Source organism: Erinaceus europaeus, chromosome 2 (assembly GCF_950295315.1).
Source record: "Erinaceus europaeus chromosome 2, mEriEur2.1, whole genome shotgun sequence".
NCBI classification, from domain to species: Eukaryota; Metazoa; Chordata; class Mammalia; order Eulipotyphla; family Erinaceidae; genus Erinaceus; species Erinaceus europaeus.
Genome location: NC_080163.1, coordinates 200,472,785 through 200,490,576, shown reverse-complemented (window position 1 = coordinate 200,490,576; position 17,792 = coordinate 200,472,785). Strand labels below are relative to the sequence as shown.

At 46.9% G+C, this 17,792-nt stretch overlaps 1 protein-coding gene across 3 annotated transcripts in view; it reads right to left on the bottom strand.

Annotated features, from left to right (window-relative positions):
* The window catches only part of SGMS2 (sphingomyelin synthase 2), a 62,026-nt gene extending 50,704 nt beyond the window's left edge, over positions 1–11,322 (bottom strand). Inside the window, exon 1 of one of the 3 annotated variants that reach the window (XM_060186265.1) lies at positions 10,954–11,322. The gene's annotated coding sequence lies outside the window, so the exon portion shown is untranslated. Of the gene's footprint in view, positions 1–10,275; positions 10,603–10,734; positions 10,754–10,953 lie in introns of those variants that run through there. The other 2 variants (XM_060186269.1, XM_016193139.2) reach the window with 2 other exon arrangements.
* Between the last annotated feature and the right edge of the window lie 6,470 nt (positions 11,323–17,792).

The window sequence follows — 17,792 nt, the reverse complement described above, 5'->3', positions numbered from 1 at the left end:
ACATTATGTGGAAAACTGATAAATGTTACCTATATACTAACTACTGTATTTTACTGTCAACTATAAACCATTAATTCCCAATAAAATAAATAAGTAAATAAATAGTGAGTGCTAATACCCTACCAAAAACGAAAAGAAAAGAAAAGAAAAACAACCTGTGTTGTGCATTCACTGATTTCAGCAGAACTGAGGCAGCCCAGGGCCTCTGCCAGCCCTCTCTGCAGAGCTCTTAAACAGGTCACGACAGCCAGGAGTCCCAGTGTGACCCATCTCAAGAAGCTAGTGGTAGCTATGCCTCATCCAGGGGCCCGGAGAATGTTCTGTTGTGAAATCTTGCTTTGCATTTCGCTACTTTCTGGAGCTCAGGACCTCTCTCTCCATCTTCCAGATCCTCCTTCATGTGTGAGGGGGTAATCAGAGTTCTGCAGGGGCAGGGCACCCACAGGGCTTGGGCTTGGGAAGGTTCCCAGAACATTCTAGAACACACACAGGGAGACCTGCTCTTCTGGGATTACATACCACTGGGTTTCTTCCAAACACTTCATGCTTACAGAAGGAAGCTGATCCTAGGCACAGATATTGTCTACTTCCCCCAAACTAACACAGGGACTCCAGATCTTCAAGTGAGATATTTTCATCACTGCTCTAGCCTTTTCAGATAGAGATAGGGAGAAAGAACACAGAGCGCTGCAGCACCGAAGCTACCCCCAGTGCAGTGGGGGCTGGGCTCGAACCTGAGTCATGCAGGCACCTCCCCAGGTGAGCTATTTTGATGACCCTTAAGATTTGCAAACTCTTGGGGCCGGGCAGTGGCGCACCTACTTGAGTGCACACACTACCATGTGCAAGGACCTGGGTTTGAGCCCCCAGTCCCCACCTGCATAAAAGAAGCTACAGGAGCTGTGAAGCAGGCCTGCAAGTGTCTGTCTGTCTCTTTTTCTCTATTTCCCCCTCCCCTCTCAATAGACCTGCTGCCTTCAGGAGCCAACATAAAGAAGAATTCGATTCTGGAGGTCACTGGACTGAGCCCTTTGCTTATATGTGAAAAGTAACAATCTGGAACTGCACAGTCCCCCTGCCCACCAGGGAGCACTTTCTCAGTGCAGGAGAATGGAAGCAGGTGCTGCGAATGGGGGGAGAGGGGCATTGTCTCTGCTCAACAACTGGCATCTCTGTCCATGGCCAAACACCTCACAGTGACACAACCAGGCAGGGACACAGAGCTGACCTGAAAGGTCCTTTCAGAGTCTTTCATCAGACTGCAGTTAACAGATGGCTGTCTTTCCTTTTCTTTACTTGCTTTTTCTTTTTCTTTCTTTCTTTTTTCTCTTTTTTTAGTGTGTGTAGTGCTGGGGAGTGAGCTCAAGATCTCCAGCATTCATAATACCACCTGCTTGTCACCTCGCTGCTCAGTTTTCATTCTATACTTTTTGAAAAAGACAAAAAGAGACAGCCTAGCCCTGTCCCATCACCCATTACCCATGGAGCTCCCTAGATGCTGTCCTTAGTGCTCCCAGGTAGTACCAGGAGTGAGACCCACGGCCTAGCACATGGAAGGCTGCACTCTACCTGAGCCATTCCCCGCCCCCCCCCCACGCCACCATTGTATGTCTTTTCAGATTCTTGAGTGAGTTCTCTGTCCACAGGAGTCAATCTTTTAAAATAAAAATCCAAGAATATGAACAAGTGAAATTTGAAAGTTTGAGTGACACTATCAAGCAAGGTACCAAATGATAGGGCTGAACATTAATTTTTCTTAATTTTTTATTCTTTATTTTATTGAACAGAGACAGCCAGAAATCAGGGGTCAGGCAGTAGAGCAGCAGGTTAAGTGTACGTGGTGTGAAGCACAAGGACTGGAATCAGGATCCCGGTTCAAGCCCCTGGCTCCCCACCTGCAGGGGGGGTGTTGCTTCACAAGTGGTGAAGCAAGTCTGCAGATATCTTTCTTTCTCTCCCCCCCCTGTAAATTTCTCTCTGACCTGTCCAATAACAACAACAGCAATAATCACAATAACAACCAAAAAAAAAAACAATAAGGGCAACAAAATGGGAAAATGGCCTCCAGGAGCAGTGGATTTGTAGTGCAGGCACCGAGCCCCGACTGGAGGGGAAAAGAGAGAGAGAGTGGTCCAGGAGGTGGTGCACTGGACAGGGCACTGGACTCTTAAGCGTGAGGTCCCAAGTTCAATCCCCAGCACATGTACCAGAGTGATGTCTGGTTGTTTCTCTCTCTCTTTTTTCCCCTATCATTTCTCATGAATAAAATCTTAAAAAAGAGAGAGAGAGACAGACAGAGCCCCAGAAATTGAGAAGGTAGGAAGAGATTGAGGAGAGAGACAGAGACACCTGCAGCCCTGCTTCACCACCTGCCAAGCTTTCCCACGGTAGGTGGGCACCAGGGGCTCAAACCCGAGCATTGTAACATGTGCGCTGAACCAGGTGCATCACTATCCCCTGAATTTTAAATTGTAAGTCAATCTTACAATTAGATTCTGTAGTCAGGAAAGTCAATCAGCTGATTGTCCTATGTCTACGCCAACTGTACAAGCTGCTTCTTTCTGCTTTGAATTATAGAACGCTGTTAGAAACCAATAAACTGAAGTGCTCTGGGTCTCTTTTTTCCTTTTTCAGTCTGGGTGTCTGTAGAAAAAGGCTGGCTGAACACAATTCAAATGCTAATATCATTTGTCAAAGCATTCGCTGGCACTGGGAAAGGAGATAGAAACCCAAAGGAAAAGTTTGCATCTGGATAGAAAGCAGTATGCCTCTAGAGCAAAATTTATTTAAATACTTAAATAAAATGCTTCAGACTCATCGTGACAATTAGCTAATGGCATTTAGCACGCGCACACACACACACACACACACACACACACACTCACACGCGCGCACATATGATGACAACTGACATTTGTGTTAAACCAGCACAAATGCATCTAGCCAATGAGACAATTTTTAAGAGATCAAAGGACAAATGTGTTTGATTTTTAAGGTGGTTGATTTAAAAGTGGCAGAGAGTGTTCTAAACCTACTAAAGGTGACAGCATCTCTTAGGGAGCTGTTGGGTGAAACCAGCAACACTTCCTTCTGCTATAGCCCCTCAAGAAAGAAATTTATGTAATTAAGAAAACAATATAGACACAAATAGTTCTTCAGGAAAGCCTGCATGTTCTCTTTCATAAGGTAAATCCCTTGTAGAATGAGTTCCTGACCTGTTCCGCAGCTCCTCCGAGAATATGATATCACTTCTAAAGTCTTAAGAGAAACACTGGAGGAAACTAGAGCTCTTAAATTTTAAAGAGAAAGGAGAAAGCTTTCTTGTTCTGAATATGGTGTGTGTGTGTGTGTGTGTGTGTGTGTGTGTGTGTGTGTGTGTGTGAATGACAGCTAAATTGAACATTATAAAACTCATTTAATTTCTAGTTTTAAGGATATTTTGCTTTATTTTAATGAGAAAGAGACAGAGATACAGAGAGCACTGCTCAGCTCTGGTTTATGGTGGTGTGGGGGATTGAACCTGTGACTCTGGAGTCTCAGGAATGAAGTCTTTTCAGAAGCATTATGTCATCTTTAAAACACAAAGTGACTACAATATAACCATGGCTGTGAACACGGTAATAGTGAGAGGGATGCTTCCAGCAGGGTTGCTTAAAGCTGAGAACTAGAAGCAAACTCACTGTCCAGCCACAGGGGCTGGCTGAGCTGGGCCACAGCACAGAACAGAGAACCATTCTGAGCGCTACTGCAGTGTGTGTAGCTCAGAGACAGAGAGATGCCCCGCGGGGCAGGAAGACACGGCAGCAGCACACAGGCCTTGCAGGCATGAGCCACATCCACACTGGAGCAAACAGGGAAAAATAGGGTGGGAAATAGACCCAGTTTGGAAAGAAGAGCTTTCTGGCTATGCAGACTCAGCAGTGACTTAATTTCTCACAACTGGTTTCACTCTCTGAGTTAGGGGAGAAAGAGAATAGAAACAGAAAATAAGGCAGGTCAGACAGCATAGTGGTTCTGCAAAAGACGTCCATACCTGAGGCTCTGAGGTACCAGGTTCAATCCCCTGCACCACCATAAGCCATGGTTGAGCAGGGCTTGGGTCTGTCTCTCTGTATCTCTCACCCATTAAAATAAAACAAATGGTGATCCAGGAGATAGTGTAGCGGAGAAAGCACTGGACTCAAGCATGAGGTCCTGAGTTCCATCCTCAGCTGCACATGTACCAGAATGATGTCTCTCTCTTCACCTGTCTTTCTCACTAATGAATGAATAAGATCTTATTTAAAAAAGAGAAATATTATATGAACAAAACATTCACCTCAGAGGAGATCCAAAAGGCTAACAAACATATGAAAAACTGCTCTAGGTCACTGTCAGAGAAATGCAAATTAAGACACCATTAAGATACCATCTCACTCCTGTAAGAATGGCATACATCAAAAAGGACAGCAGCAACAAATGCTGGAGAGGCTAAGGGGACAGAGGAACCCTTTTACATTGCTGGTGGGAATGTAAATTGGTACAGCCTCTGTGGAGAGCAGTCTGGAAAACTCTCACAAGGCTAGACATGGACCTTCCATATGATCCAGTAATTCCTCTCCTGGGATCATACCCCAAGGACTCCATAGCACCCAACCAAAAAGAGGTGTGTACTCCTATGTTCATAGCAGCACAATTCATAATAGCTAAAACCTGGAAGCAACCCAGGTGCCCAACAACAGATGAGTGGCTGAGAAATCTGTGGTATATATACACAATGGAATGCTATGCAGCTATCAAGAACAATGAACCCACCTTCTCTGACCCATCTTGAACAGAGCTAGAAGGAATTATGTTAAGTGAGCTAAGTCAGAAAGATAAAGATGAGTATGGGATGATCCCACTTTCAACAGAAGCTGAGTAAGAAGATCTGAAAGGGAAACTAAAAGCAGGACCTGACCAAATTGTAAGTAGGGCACCAGAGTAAAAACCCTGTGGTGAGGGGTAGACATGCAGCTTCCTGGGCCGGTGGGGGATGGGAGTGGGTGGGAGGGATGGGTCACAGTCTTTTGGTGGTGGGAATGGTGTTTATGTACATTCCTAGTAAAGTGTAGTCATATAAATCACTAGTTAATTAATATGAGGGGGGAAATTAATTGTATGTCTTGAAGTTTTTAAAACACAGACTGAGTCTTTTTTAATATATAGGCTTTGTATTTGATATGCAGACTCTCAAAAGCCTAGACCAAGTAGATCAGAAGCAACCAATAGCACAGCTATATACAAGATACTGGGTACTGTACAAGCCCTAACAAAAGGACTTTTCAAAGTTAACCCAATTACCAAATAATGTGATGATGATATTAACTATCGATTGTCTTTTGGAACCCTAAGACAGCAGGAACCTCACATCTCCACTATAGAGCCTCTACTTCCCCCAGTCCTGGAACCATTGGATAGGGCCCACTTTCCTGTATGCCTCTCCCAATCCAAATCAAATAATATTGCATCTGCTGATCGCAATCTAACCAACACAACGATTGCCACCTCAACATGCTCCACTTCAGACTGTGTCCAGAGACTTCACGTGTGGAATGACAACCCTTCAGCTTCATTACTCGGGTGAGACCTTTCCTTTCATAGTATTCTCTAATTCCATCCCAGGTGGTTCACTTTCTAACAAAGTCCCAAAACCTAGATATACACCAGTTTCTGTGAGAGAGAGCATATGTTCACACGTATCCATAAACTACTGCAAAATATATACCTGAAAGCAGAAGTACACTAGAGTTTACAGTGAGTACCCCCCTAACACTTCCTCTCCACTATTCCAAGCTTTGGGTCCATGATTGCTCAACAATTTGTTTGGCTTTGTATGTTAACTCTCTTTTCAGTCACCAGGTTCCAGATGCCATCAGGATGCCGGCCAGGCTTCCCTGGACTGAAGACCCCACCAATGTGTCCTGGAGCTCCGCTTCCCCAGAGACCCACCCTACTAGGGAAAGAGAGAGGCAGACTGGGAGTATGGACCGACCAGTCAACGCCCATGTTCAGCGGGGAAGCAATTACAGAAGCCAGACCTTCCACCTTCTGCAACCCACAATGACCCTGGGTCCATGCTCCCAGAGGGATAGAGAATGGGAAAGCTATCAGGAGAGGGGGTGGGATATGGAGATTGGGTGGCGGGAATTGTGTGGAGTTGTACCCCTCCTACCCTATGGATTTGTTAATTTATCCTTTCTTAAATAAAAATAAATAAAGAGAAATATTATAAAAAGAACTAAATGGGCTAGATGGTGGTGCACCTATTTGAATTAACATGTTACAATGTGCAAGGATCCAAGTTTGTACCCCAGTCCCCACCTGCAGGGGGGAAAGCTTTGAGAGTGATGAAGCAGTGTTGCAGGTGTCTCTCTCCCTATCACCCCCTTCTCTCTTGATTTCTGGCTGTCTCTATCCAATAAATAAAGATAATTAAAAAATTAAAAAGAAATAAAAGAGGGGGTCCAGGTGGTGACACACCTGGTTAAATGCACAGGCTACAGTGCCTAACAACCCAGGTTCAAGTCCCTAGTCCCCACCTGCAGGGGCATGAGCGGTACAGCAGGACTGGGGGTGTCTCTCTGTCTCTTTCCCTCTCTATCCCCCCCTCTCAATTCCTCTTTGTTTCTACCCAATAATAATTAAAAATAGGGGCCAGGTAAGCGCACATGTTACAGTGTGCAAGGACCCAGGTTCGACTCCCCTGTCCCCCATCTGCAAGGGGAAAGCTTCACAAGTGAAGTAGGGCTGCAGATGTCTCTCTCCCTCTCTATCACCCCTTCCCTCTCAATTTCTGGCTGTGTCTATCAAATACATAAATAAAGATAATAAAAATTAAAAATAAATAAATAGGACAGGGTAGACAGCATAATAGTTATGCAAAGATACTGTCATGCCTGAGGCTCCAAAGTCCCAGGTTTAATCCCTGCACCATCGTAAGCCAGAGCTGAGCAGTGCTCTGGTAAAAAAATAAACAAACAAAAATATATTTAAAAAAAAGAAAAAGAAAAGAGAGAGCACTCTTTTGGGGCAGGGCAGTGGAGTACCTGGTTGAGCACACACATTACAGTGCACAAAGGTTGGGGTTCAATCCCCCAGCCCCCATCTGCAGGGGGGATGTTTCCAAGTAATAATTCTCCAGTGCCGCAGATGTCTTTCTATCTCCTCCTTCCCTCTCAATGTCTTTCTGTCTCTAAAATGAATAGATACAAAAAATTAAATGAAAATACAACACTCCACACAGGGATGGAGTAAGGGCATTGAGAAATTCTGTGGAATGCAAGACGTGCTCAGCTCCCTGCGTTTCTGTGTGCTGTGTGCAGAAGGGTGAAAAGGAACCTGGGGCTTTGAGCGACTTTCTGGGCAGTGGCTGCTTTGCTCAGCCTCTGCTGGTGACACTCCTCACATTGTGATAGCCAATGAACACATTGGGATCTATGCAGGTAGAGATGATTCTCTCACAAAGCCATCATACACACACACATACACAGACACACACACAAAAAAAAAAAAGAAAGAAAGAAAGAAAGAAAAGAAAATCGATCCCAGCTCAGTGATAAATCTTTTCAGATTTCATCTAAAACAAGTTTGCTCTGAAACACTGACAAATATTTAACATAAGGACTAAATTTGCCTAGTTTTTTCGTTTGTGTGTTTGTTTTGTTTTTTTCCTCCCCCCCCCCCACCCCCAGAGCCATTACCTCACACACACTCAACTCAACCAGCCGCTGGACAACTTATCACAGAAGGAGAAACCCCAGCACTGGAGCATCTGCCCAGTGTTGACCCATCTGGTGCCAGGGCTCAAGCCTGGACTGCATGGCTAGGTACATGCCCTCCCTAGCCACTGAGCTACCTCTCCAGCCCCTTTATGGGTAAATCAAGGCAGAGGAACATTGTCCAGCCTCAGAAGAACTCCTGTGCTCCAACTCAAGTCAGTCTTTGCACCATAGCTCTGCCTCTGGTCTGTCCAATCACTTTCTGGTTTCCTGGCATATCCTCAACCCTCTCTTCCAATTACTGATAGATTCTTCCTGCCTCTTCACAAATCAAAGCCTCGGAACTCTCTCTGGAATGTTCTCAAAGGCAGATAAATGTTTCCAATTAGCATAGTGGCTGTAATACAGTCGCTGCTCCGTAAAAGCTCAGCAACATAATGGAATGAATGTTTGATAATAGTGGAGGGTCGAGGGCCTATGAAAGAATTAGGTAACAGTGAACAAGTGCCACCTCATTGTGGTTTTAGTTTACTTTTTGTTGTTTGTTTACCAGAGCACTGCTCAGCTCTGGCTTATGGCAATGTGGGGGATTGAACCTGAGACTTGAGAGCCTCAGGCATGAAAGTTTCTTTGCATAACCATTATACTATACCCCCACCCTAGTTTACATTTTTTTAAAGAGAAGTGGGGCATTTCTTCACTTATCTGTGGGCCATGTACAGCTCTTCTTTTAGAAAGCTATCTCTTCAGACCTTCTGTCCACTGTTTATTGTTTTTGTTTTCTTTTGTTGAGCTGTATGATTTCTTTATAGATGCTTGATATTGATCACTTGTCAGATGTGCAAATACCTTCTCCCAATGACTGGCTTGCCTGCCTATCTCTACAGAATGTGAGAACTATGGTGGTTCTCACTGAGGAGTGACCTCTGGGGGTGGGTATGTTGTAGAACTAGAGCCCTATTATCTTTTAAGCTAGTAAATCTCTACAAATCACTAATATAATATTTTTGAAAAACAATGAAATCCAGGGTAGAGGAGATAGCATAATAGTTATGTAAAAAGACTCTGATGCCTGAGGCTCTGGGGTCCTAGGTTCAGTCCCCCGCACCACCATTAGCCAGAGCTGAGCAGTGCTTTGGTAAAATCATCATCATCATCATCATTCTCCAAAAATAATGAAAAAGCACATTCCTTATATAGTTCTCATTTGTATTCCATTGCCATTCTAGTAGATGGATGGCTGTTTCCTTTTTTTTTTCTTTTCTATATTTTGTTTGAGGCAGGCAACTGCTGGTCCTTTAGCTTTTATTGACCCAAATCAGCACATCACAGTGTTCAAACATTCTCCCATGACCTCTGACCCCAAGGGCTGTGTTACGCCTAAGGCAGCACAGCAGAGAACAAAATTAAAACAAGAGGTAAAAGCAAACATTCAAGTATCACAGGGCCAAGGTGTTTTAGCCTTCCAGATTACCTCCTGGGACATTTCTGAGCATTAGGAGAAGAGAAAGTGACAATGGGAAGCAGCCCTGAGGTGGCCCTGCGGCTCCTGGCAGGTTTAAAAGTCAACCAGCAGTGCTGAAAAAAAATGAAACAGCCGCACCCAAGTCAAACATTAACTATAAGAGAAGGAAAAGGGGGGGAAATAATACAACACTTTAACCAGGGGACCACAGTGAAGCCAGACTCACAGCAAGCCAAGGAAAAGGATTTTCCCCTCCCAATTCCAGACTTGTAACTTTCAACCTTTGCTCTGTGTCTACACATGTGGGGATGTTTCCCAGCATGGGGGGGCAACCCCTCCTGGAATCCCACTGAAAAGCACCCCCCACCCCCAGGAAATTGCCAAGGATCTCACAGGCTACTCCACCTCAGCCCACTGGTTGGTGACTTGAAAACTTGTGTGGTGACACCCCAGCCATCTGGATCATAAACACCAGTAGTGGGTAGGCAGGTGAGGTCCACTCTGGGCCACAGCCCTGGGGCTCTTGGCCTCTGGATCCTGAGACACTCTGCATGCAGTCAGTCAAGGCCCATTTTACCACCTGTGTGTATGTGTCCCCGAGAAGCCATCCATAACAGATGTGACAGGGGATGGATGGGTGTGTGTGGGTGGGGTGAAAGTCAAGGTGTGGGGAGAGTCAAGTTCGCATTCGGAACCACGCTCGGACGGGGGACCCTGGAAATGTCCACGCAGCGGCCAAAGCGGACCTTGAGGTCAGCCCCCGGGAGGCGGGTGGGACGCAGTGTGGACATGACCCAGCACTGAGAAACAGAGGCCAACAGTACCAGACAGCCGGGCTGTTGGAAGCCCCTGCAGCCGCGGGGTGTCGCCGATGGCCACCTGAGGTGTGGGGGTGGGAGCCAGGTCCCCGCACCTGCGCGCAGCCAGAGCCTGGTGTTGACACGCCAGCGCCCAGTCCTCTCCTCGCGGGAAAGGACAGTCCCTCCTCCGCCTCCCGGGCGCCCGCCCTCGCCTCCAGGAGCCGCCCTGGGCCGGCCGGCGGAGTCTGGGTCGGGTCGAGGACCCCCTTACCCGAAACGAGGTAGAGCCGACCAGGCGACAGCTCCCAGCCGGCCCCAGGCTCGACGGCATCCTCGCCCCAGCGCGAAGACACACACCCGGGGCGGGGAGTACGATGCCCCGGCTGGCGGGCGGAACCCCGGCCACGTCCCCGCGCGGCGCCCCACCTTCCCGGCGCCCCGCCCGCCGCAGCCCGCAGCCCCTCCTCCAGGCAGCCGCGCTTGCAGCGCGCTCCCGGCTCTCCGCACCCGGCTCCCTGAGCCCCGCGGGCCCCGACACCCCGGATCTCTGCGCTCCCGCGGCCCCACCCTGTGCGCTCCCGGCCGGGCTCCCGGCGTTCAAGCGCTCCCTCGGCCCCCGGGCCCCGAGCTCCCGCCCCGATCCCGCGCTCCCGCCCCGGCTCCCCGCGCTCCAGCGGCTCCCATACCCGCTTTCTGGTCCCGGATCCCCGCGCTCCAGCGGCTCCCATACCCGCTCTCCGGCCCTGGGTCCCCGCGCTCCAGCGGCTCCCATACCCGCTCTCCGGCCCTGGGTCCCCGCGCTCCAGCGGCTCCCATACCCGCTCTCCGGTCCCGGCTCCCCGCGCCCCAGCGGCTCCCATACCCGCTCTCCGGTCCGGGCTCCCAGCGCCCCAGCGGCTCCCATACCCGCTCTCCGGCCCTGGCTCCCCAGCCCCCGGCCGTGACTCACCGCCGCCCGCCGGCTGCCGGTGCGGTGACTCTTCAGTGGATGCCTCCAGGCGACCCTACCACGTTCTTTAAAGGCGCGACCCGCGCTCTGGACGCTGAGAGGTCGGGTCCCCTCCTGGGGCGCCACTCCCTGAAAGTTTGTAGGGTGGGGCCGGGGCGTCATCTCCACCCCCGCACCTTGGTTCCTGAAGGAACCACTCGCCGCCGCGCTCGTGGGTGGGCCTGACAGAGGACCTGCCTGCGGGGTGCGGCCGGGTCGGCAGAGGTGGGGGCTCCCCAGAGCCCTGGCTGGGCTGAAAGCTGGCGTGGTGGGGCGAGGGGTGTCTGCCCTCCCCCCAGACCTTCCCTTTCCCCCCGTCACTCGCCCTGGCGGGGGGGGGGGGGGGAAGGGTGCCCTGCCCAGACTGTCCCTGCCACGTGCCCTGCCTATTGATTAACCTCCAGGGATCTGGAGCCCTAACAGGAGCCAAGTGGGGGCCGAACCCTACGCCCCCAGCCCCGTAGCATTTGGGGAGCAGGTGGCCTAGGTGGGTTCCCTTAGAAGGCTGCAGGTTTGTTTTGTTTAGAAGGGGGTACCTACTTTTAAAACCGCGGAGAGGGCTGGCCAGTGGTGCACCGGTTAAGCGCACTTGTTAACCATGCTCAAGGGCCTGGGTTCAACTTCCTGCTCCCCACGTGCAGGGGGAACGCTACACGAATGGTGAAAGCAGGTCTGTAGGTGTCTGTCTCTCCTCCTCTCTGTTTCTCCCTTCCTTCTCAATTTCTCTCTGCCTCTATCAAAAAGGAAGGAAGGAAGGAAAAAAGAGAGAAATGGAAAACCTTGGAGACTGCATTTCTTGGAGTCGCTGTTCATGCACCTACCAGCTTGCTGTTGCAAGTACTCGAGGGTAACCTGGAATCCCAGCCTCGGAGAGCCACAGGAACTCTGGCCAAATTCGTATTGAGTTGAATCGACAGAAATGTTCTATTTTCATTTCTACTTCTGGACAGGAGAGTTATGTTTAGAGTTGCACTGGCATGTGGACAACTCCATATAAACAGCAAAAGTAACCCTGAAAAAAAAAAAGTGGAGGGAGTCGGGCAGTAGCGCAGCGGGTTAAGCCCATGTAGCGCAAAGCGCAAGGACCTGCATAAGGATACTGGTTCGAGCCCCCGCCTCCCCACCTGCAGGGGAGTCGCTTCACAGGTGGTAAAGCAGGTGTCCATCTTTCTCCCTCCCTCTCTGTCTTCCTCTCCTCTCTCCATTTCTCTCTGTCCTATCCAACAACGACATCAATAACAACAACAACTACAACAAAAATAAATAAATAACTTTTTAAACAGTGTGCAGATGAATAGTCACTTGGGGCCCAGGTGGTGGTGCCTCAGAGAGAGTGCTCATGTTACAGGACTCAAGGCCTGAGTGCGGGGAGGGGGGACGGAGGGGGGGGAGCGGGAGGGGGCAAACCCTCTCTGTCCCCTCTGCATGGGGGGAAGGAAGCATCATGAGAGGCCAAACAGTGCTGGTTTCTCTCTCTTCTCTCCATCTTCCCCTTCTTTCTCAATTTCTGTCCCCAGTAAGTAAAAAAAAAAAAAAAAATTTAAGTCATCGGTCTGTGGCCATGAATGGTGATGAAGGCTTGCAGGGCAACTCAGAAACAATGCCATAAGAGATGCCACTACAGGCCCTGTCCCCCACTGACAATGTCCCTGAGTTAACCAGAGGCTCAAAGCCTCTTGCCAGGGGATGTGCACTCAGGTAAAGCTACAGAACCCTAAGGGAGGACCTCTGCGAGCACTCAGCAAAGGGCATCAATATCCCTCAGGCTGCTGTGTCCCTTTTAATAGGAATTCCTTTTCATTTTTACAGAGTCTGGGCATGTTGCCCAGAAGACAATAGCAATTGGACTGGGTTGGTTGGGACGCAAAATAATTGAGAACACAAATCTACAGTTTATATACAAACAACTACAGCTCTACCCAGAAGTCCAGGAGCCCCACCACAGGAATACAGCAGAGGGGGCTGGGCTCAGATAATACAGTCACCATCAAGTTTGGGTGAATATTCACACCCACACCCACCTTTATGACTCAAATGTCTGGGCCTTAGGGAGAGAGATGCCTGTTAGTAAGGTTTTCTAGAGATCACAAGTAATGTGGGTGTTGGGGCCTATGTGTGTGGAGGAAATGAAAACTCAAAGCCAAAGATGTAGTTCAGCGGCACTGTGGATTTTTTTTTTCCACCAGGGTTATTGCTGGGACTTGGTGTTAGCACAACAAATAAATTGTTCCCGGTGGCCATTTCCCCCATTTTCCCCTGATTTATTGTTTCTTTTCTTTTTTTTTAAAGGTCAAAGAAATTGAAAAGAGTGATCTGTGAGGTAGCCAATTGGATAAAGCATTGGACTTTCAAGCATGAGATCCCAGGTTCAATCCCCAGCAATACATGTACCAGAGTGATTTTTTTCTCTCTCCTTCTGTCTTTCTTATAAATAAATAAATAAAATCTTTAATAAAAGAGAGACAGAAATTAAGAGGGAAGAGAAGGAGAGTAAAAGACATCTGCAGAGCTGCTTCATTCTCTTGAGGCAGCACCCCTGCAGGTGGAGAGTGGGGGCTTGAACCCCAGTCTTTGCATATGTATGTGTGTTTAACCAGGTGTGCCACCACCTAGACCCTAGAACAAGCATCCTGCAAGCCTGAGGCCCAGCGTTTGAACCCTGTCCACCAATCCCTTGAGCCCCCAATAAAAAGCTGAAACGCAGGCATTTGTTCAGGCTCTGAAGCCTGCAGCCCAGGCTGGTGGGAGGCTGTTTAATGTGTAGTTTGGAGTTTGTGGTTTCTATTGTGCCTCAGTGTGGATGTTGTGAAAGGAATAATGAGCTCATTTTATTAAGCCACTGTGAGGGCCTCCAGCAAATGGTAGAGCAGGGCTGTGACGGACTGCTTTGTTTACTCATTCCACTCATGGTCCACCTCGGAGAAAGCAAATCAGTCTTTTCAATTTCTGTAAGGTTTTGAAAAATAGTGACTTGCCCTCTCACAGAAAAAGATTATTCCCCCCATGGACTTGCATGTTTTTACCAGATCACTGCTCAGCTCTTGTGTATGGGGTGCTAGGGATTGAACCTAGGATCTTGAGCCTCAGGCATGAGAGTCTTGGCAGAATCATTATGCTTTCTCCCTTGCTGCCAGACCTGTTTGTTCTTACAGTGTATCAGACCACTAAAGCCATGATCAGTCACCTTCCAAAAAGAAAAGAATACAGCTTCGACCCCCTGTGCATTTTCTCCTCACAAGTACATGCTGTGAATCAAATTGTACAAGTGTTTCTTCATCTGTGGTAAAATTACTGCTCGGGGCTGGGTGGTGGTGTATCTGGCAGAACACACACAGTGCCTATGGACCAAGCACCTCCCATCCCCACCTATGGGAGGAGGAGAAAAACTTCACGAGCAGTGAAATAGTGCTTCAGGATCTCTCTCTCTCTCCCTCTCCACCTCCCCCTTCCTTCTGAGTTTCTTTCTATCTCTATCCAAAACAAACAAGAATATTAAAAATGTTAAAAAAAAAAAGATAAACATACGGCTCAAGTTCACATGAATCTGTAGCTACTTACCCCCTCTCACAATGACACCTGCTCTGGGCAGACCTCAGCCATCCACTCAACCAACTGTTAATCAAATTCCCACTTTGCATCTATGTTGTTTGTCCAGGAATCAAGCTGTGCGTCTTCTAAACTTGTGTCTCAGCACTGGGGAATTCCTTCCTTTCATCCTTCCTTCCTTTCATCCTTCCCTCCTTTCATCCTTCCTTCCTTCCTTCCTTCTTTCCTTCCTTTCTCCCTCCCTTCATCCATCCTTTCTTTCTTTCTTATTGCATAAGGATGTTACCTCAACATAATTTTCCCAAGATCCATCTCGGTGTTTGCCATGTAGTGAGTGAGACAGGTGAGTGAAGGAGCAAGCCTGAAGTCACTATGGGTGACTATGGTTTGCTATGCAGACACTAGTAAAAGGATAAAATAGTTACACAGAATTAGAAAATTTGAATTAGAAAAGAGTCCTTTTTAAGTGAAAAATATAAGTGGAGGGAACACATATATACACCATTTACACACCATTTTGTGGGATAAGTACTCACCATGCCACCATGCATAACAAGCTGTTTATTACTTCCTTCTAAGGAGATTTCAAAGGGTAAATGTATGTCTACACCACAGACAAGAAGCCTGCATTATTTTTATTTATTTATTTTTGATAGAGACAGAAAAACTGAGAGGGAAGAGGGAGAGAAAGAGGGAGCACATACAGCCCTGCTTCTCTGTGTGTGAAACTTCTCCCTGCAGGGGGGGTGCATTATTAGTATTATTTTTTTATTATTATCTTTCTTTATTGGATAGAGACAGCCAGAAATCGAGAGGGTAGAGGTAGACAGAGAGGGGGAGAGAAAGAGGCATCTGCGGCCTGCTTCACCACTTAGGAAGCTCCCCTGTGCAGGTGGGGTCCAGGGGGCTGGAACCCAGCTCCTTGCTCATTGTAAAATATATACTCTACCAGATGCACGGTACCACCTAGCCCATCCTATTCTGAATTTCTTTTTAAGATAAATACTGTAGAGTGGGAGATATAGTGGTTATGCAAAAGAGCTTTATGTCAAAGGCTCTGAGATTCCAAGTTCTATCCCCCGGACCACCATAAACCAGACCTGAGTAGTGCTGTAGTTTAAATAATAATAATAATAATAATAATTTGGTGTACTGCACCAAAGTAAAAGACTCTGGGATGAGAGGGGAGGGTTCTTGGATCATGATGGAGAGGAGGACCTAGTGGGGGTTGAATTGTTATGCGGATAACTGGAAAATGTTACACATGTAGAAACTATTGTATTTTACTGTCAACTTTAAATCATTACTCCCCCAATAAAGAAAATAAAAATAAGAAAAAATCGGGGCCAGGTGGTGGCGCACCTGGTTGAGCCCACATGTTACAATGCTCAAGGACCTGGGTTCGAGCCCCCAGTCCCCACCTGCAGGGGGAAAGCTTCACAAGTGGTGAAGCAGTGCTGCAGGTGTCTCTCTGTCTCTCATCCTCGCTATCCCTCCCTTTCCTCTCGATTTCTGACTGTCTCTATCCAATCAATAAATAAAGATAATTTTTAAAAAAAAAAAAAGGAAAAATCACCAAAAAATAGTAATTATCATATCATGGTGTGCTAAAAAAAAATAAAGGGTGTGTTTTATGTTTGTATGTGTTGAGTTTAGACTTTCTAAAGCTTGATGCTTTAATTCTTCATTTGTCAGCAGGTTAAATATAATATTTGTATATATTTCTCTCTGAAAGATCTTGGACTATGTTTTATATCACTATACCAGGAATAAAAGTGCCCTAGACTAAATAGAAAAGTTTAGCAAAAGATGACAAGCAAGTGTTGGGAAGGATTGGAAAAAAAAACTTATATATATTGTTAGTGGGAATGCAACCCATGTGGAAAATAGTATGGAGATTTCTCAAATAAATAAAAATGGAAATAACTTATGATTCAACAATACCACTCCTAGGTATATGCACAAAAGACATGAAAACACAAATTTGAAGGTATATGTACACCCCTATGTTCAGAGATGCATTAATCGCAATAGCCAAAACATAGAAGCAACCTAAATAGAAAAGACTGAAAAAGTTATGGGACATATTAATCCAATGGAACATTACTCTGCAATAAAAAATGAGATTGTATCATTTGGAACAAAGTGTATGGAACTGGAGGTGATTATGCTAAGTGAACTAAGAGGTGAAAGACAATTACCAGATAGTTTCAGTTACATGTGGAACAGAAATGACTAAAATGAACTTACTAAAAAGTAATCTCTATCTATCTATAGCTATATCTATATGTGCCAAAGTGTCTCTTGGATTTTGTTAGAACGATAGTTGTTACTGGGGGAAAGCAAAGAACTTTGTTGGAAGGTGTGGTGACTTACACTCACTATGTATGGGTGCAAAATATACACCCCTGCACAGGTTGGGGAGGATATGGCTCAATCTGGTAGAGCAAAGTCCCAGTGTGACAGGTTCTGTTCCCAGCACCACCATAACCACGACTGAATAGTGCAGTTCTCTCTCTCTCTCTTTCTGTATAGCTCTCATAAAAATAAATATTTTCTGGTGGTAGCGCACCAAGTTAAGCATACAGTACAAAATGCAAAGACCTGTGCAAGAATTGTGGTTTGAGCCCCTAGCTCCCCACCTGCAAGGGGGTCGCTTCACAAGCAGTGAAGCAAGTCTGCAGGTGTCTTTCTCTTCCCCTCCTCTCTCAATTTCTTTCTGTCCTATCCAACAATAATAATAACAACAACAATGAAAAAAAAGGTGGCCTCCAGGACTAGTGGATTTGTAGTGCAGGCACCGAACCCCAGTGATAACCCTGGAGGAAACAATTAAAATTATATATATATACATACATACTTAAAAAAAGAAAACACAGAGTGGGGGAGATAGCATAAATGTTATGCAAACAGATTCTCAAGCTCCAAGGTCCTGGGTTCAATCCCCGCCCACGCCCCCACACCACCATAAGCCAGAACTGAGCAGTTTTCTGGTAAAAAAAAAAAAAAATACCTCCATGAATTTTTACAATTTTGTAAAATGCTTAAATCACTGATAAAAAAGGTGAAAAATAGAAGTGTTTAGGGTTTCCAAAAGTAAGTGTAAGGTGGTGGATGCCACAATTTAGGACCATGCCTGGGAGTCACTCTGCTCTGGAGGAAGGAGTGGGAGCCACAGGCAGCTCCAAGGCAGGGCAGTCCAGGGCTGCCTTCCAGAGGCAAGGGCCGAAGAGTGACGCACAGAACCTGGAGCT